Source organism: Buteo buteo, chromosome 2 (assembly GCF_964188355.1).
Source record: "Buteo buteo chromosome 2, bButBut1.hap1.1, whole genome shotgun sequence".
In the NCBI taxonomy this organism is placed as follows: Eukaryota; Metazoa; Chordata; class Aves; order Accipitriformes; family Accipitridae; genus Buteo; species Buteo buteo.
Window position 1 is genome coordinate 52,055,116 of NC_134172.1, and position 3,590 is coordinate 52,058,705.

The following is a 3,590-nucleotide window of genomic DNA, read 5'->3' on the forward strand; positions in this document are numbered from 1 at the left end:
AGTGTTTCAGCCTTTAGCTCCTCACCCCAAAAGCTCTATCAAAACTAGCAAGACTGTCAACAGAGTGAAATCCTGAGCAAGGGTACTGCAGAATCCAAAATTTGCTTTATGTTGTTAAAATGCAGTTATGCATATTTGTGCACCACTCCATGCTCTGTGTTTGGAGGTTGGCAAGATGAAAATAGGTGTGTTACTTTTCAGATATACCCTGTGACTAAACACATTTCCCCAAAGAAGCCAGCCCAGTTTGCCATGAGTTTGTTATGACTGTTAGTCATGACTGCAGCAGAGACATGTCTTTTGGGTTTGATCCAAAGCTTATGGAAATTGATGGAAAAATTTACCCACTTCCAAAGGTGTTCTGAGAGAGTTGTCTGCTCCTACGTAGTATGAATAATATTCTGAAGTATCACACTTGAGGCAGATAATCATTAGGACATGCACTGCTTTTTTTTGCTGTACAAGAAGACTACAATGCTTTGGCATTTATTTAATAAATCATAGGTCAGTTGGTGGAGGTATGAAGGGAAGGACAGAAGGAAATACCAGATGGAAGAAGTGGTCAGAAATGAAGAATTTCTTCAGAATTGCCATTGGAATTTCTTTTTGCACATGAAGACAAATGATCACACCGTTTTTGCCCTTGCACTTCTATTGAAGAATTCCCTTTAAAGCACCACTTACTTCACAAGGGAGAGATGCTTCACAGGAAAAAGCCAGGACCAGCACCACAGGAAAAAGCCAGGACCAGCATGAACAGGAAAAAGGTGAGAATGAGCAGGACTAGTTGTTCAGACTTGCAGAGCAAGAAAACCCCAAACCAAAACCTAAATAAGACACACAATTAAATATGTGAGAACTGGCTCAGCTCTTTAATAGGTTGTTTGGATTAACATACCCACCAGGAAGAAAAAGACACTATCTGTGTTTGCAGTCCAAATGCTCAACCTTCCTTAGCCCTGTGCTCCAACCTGAGAAAGGATGTCTCCACAGCTACTGTAGATGTGTCAAAGAGCTCAATCCGGAGAACGTTGAGGGAGATGCACTGAGATGGAAAGGCCTGAAAAACAACAGGAGAATGATGCAGGGGTCCTGTCCTGCTCTTATAGCCACATGCCCCAATTTCCTCTGCCCAGCAGTAGAGTACCCGAGGTCAGCCTCTGAGTCAATCAGCCACCAGAACAATTCAAAACAGCAAGCAGCAGGAAGTTGCCCATTTCAACAACCACTTTAAAAAGCAACAGGCCATTAACTGTTTACTTGAGGCATCCTTTCCTTTTGTGTAGTCTTGCCGTGACTACACACACTGCTGTAATCTGTTGCTCACCACAGTCAAAATGAATTTAAAAATTTTCTGTCATGCAAAAAGCCCAATCTATGCTACCTGAGAAGACCCTCAATAGGCAGCAGTTGCTCAGCACTGCGTTATGTGAAACTTGGCCATTCAGGCTTTGAAAAAAATCAAGATAAATGAACAGCTGGACATGCCCTTGGATCAACTCTGCCCCACAACTGCCATCATCTGTCAGGAGCAGATAAGGCTGGCCAGGTGCTGCTGAGCAGCCCCAGTGGGCATTGACCACTCAGGTGCTTGTTGTACAGATCCTAGAAAGCAAGTGAAGCTGTGGGTCATATCTTTCCATCTGCTTTCAGGTCAACTGAAGAGTGGCATAGGCCTCTGCTCAAAAGTTAAGGCTATCTGAGGGAATGCAATTGTAATTCATTATCAAACCTATAATTCTTCAGGAGCTACCCATGAATATCTCAACATATGGTATCAAAGACTGAAGCATTGTTACCATGAATCTTCTAATTCTGCAGTCAGAAATGTTTTTTTCAGTAAGTATAAGGTGTGCCATCTTTTCCTCACAACGTCATGTATAGATATTCCACACAAGCTTCATTCAGACCTTCCACACCCTGCAAAATTCAGAGATGGTAAAGACATTGTATTTAAAACTCTGCCAGAATGCTTTACCTCTCTAACATTTCTTCTCCACAGCTCCCAGCTGTTTGGTGGGAGCCCAGCTCTACAACACCAGAGCCTCTCCAGCTACCAGCTACAAGTGGCAGTAAGTAAGTCTCTTGTTCCCAGATATCCTCTTCTCTACTTGGACTTTTTCAATGGTTGAGCACAACCTTTTCGTCCAGCTCTCCTGCAGTAAGAGATAAGGCTTTTCACCTCCTGAGCAGGGATCCAGAGAGGTTCTTCCCAGCAATTTCAACAGCATATTTTTCATCAGAGTGGTTTTTTTTGTCACAGAGTTGTTCATCTCCCTCTTCCACTTGGATTTCTCCTTTTCTGGACTGTTGTACCTTTTCTGAGATCAGAACCCCAACGGAAATAATGACTGAGCTGTGTTAGCTCAGCACAAAAGATGACTTTGCTCAGATCCAAACCAGTTTTGAGAAGGAAGTTTCTCTGTGTGCATGTTTATGATGTTTTCTGACAGTGCCTACAGAGTCAGTAATTATGATCTTCCTCTGTATCAGCAGTCTGCAGAAACAAGCTCTTCAGGCAGTGATGGTATTTCTCCTGTGTTGTGGACATGAGTGTGATTAAATATATTCCTGGAGGACTGTGGCCTGACTTTTTTTTCAGAAAAGCAGCCAATGATCTTGGATGTCCCATATGAGACATCTGACTTCCAGAGGGGAATGTCAGGAATTTCCGAAGAATCAAAACCCCATACCCAGCATATGTTTTGAACTGGGCACCCAAAACAAATGGTCACTTGGAAGTAGGCTACTGTTTTCTGAACAGTCCCAAATATCTCTGAATACTCTGACAAGGAAATGATGTGTCCACCAGAAAACTGCAAACTATTTAGAAATGCTAGGCATCAGAAAAGAACATTAATAAAAGCCTATCATCTGACATACAACTGTAAAGTAAAAAATAAAGAAAAGAGAAGAGAAAAGAGAAGAGAAAAGAAAAGAAAAGAAAATAAGAAAAGAAAGAAAAGAGAAAAGAGAAAAGAGAAAAGAGAAAAGAGAAAAGAGAAAAGAAAAGAAAGCGTGACAAGGCCAGCATTAGCTCTCAGAACAGGAAAAACTTCCAACTTACCCGGTTCAGCGGCATGTCCGTGGCAGAGCTGGGGTTAAGAGTGGCCCAGCCAGAGGTACAACACCAGCTCCCAGCAATCAGCCACATCAGTATTTGCTGCCAAAAACTTCCTCTGGGATCACTATGCCTATATATTTGCTATTCTGTCTAGAAGGCCCCCAGTAAAGAACTGGGATAGAGCACTAGAGTGGAGAGGAAGGGGATGCATCGCCTTGACACCCAGCACAGGGCATGATACCTGGGCTCCACCAACTGGTTATGGGCTCCGAGAAGTTTGACCTTTTATTTTAACTCTCGCTGACTCAGGCCTTACGCTCACTGTTCGGCACCCGCTGAAAGCAGGCTCCGGACTGCACAAAAGCTAAAACTGGAGCAGGGGAATTCTTGCCCTTGGCATGAACAGCTACCACAGCAGCTGGCCGAAAAGACTATAATACATGGGAATCTGGCAGGTGGTTCAGGGCTGCATAGCCTTTGGGGAAATATTCTGTATTGCCCCAGAAAGCAGGAGACAAGAGAATAC

General features: G+C 43.3%; 1 long non-coding RNA gene across 1 annotated transcript; it reads right to left on the reverse strand.

Annotated features, from left to right (window-relative positions):
- Positions 1–869: 869 nt before the first annotated feature.
- LOC142028669 (uncharacterized) lies at positions 870–3,374 on the reverse strand. The gene is made up of 3 exons (XR_012649657.1): positions 3,068–3,374; positions 1,979–2,156; positions 870–1,060 (listed from the first exon to the last, which is right to left on the reverse strand). It is a non-coding gene; the product is annotated as an uncharacterized LOC142028669 (long non-coding RNA).
- Between the last annotated feature and the right edge of the window lie 216 nt (positions 3,375–3,590).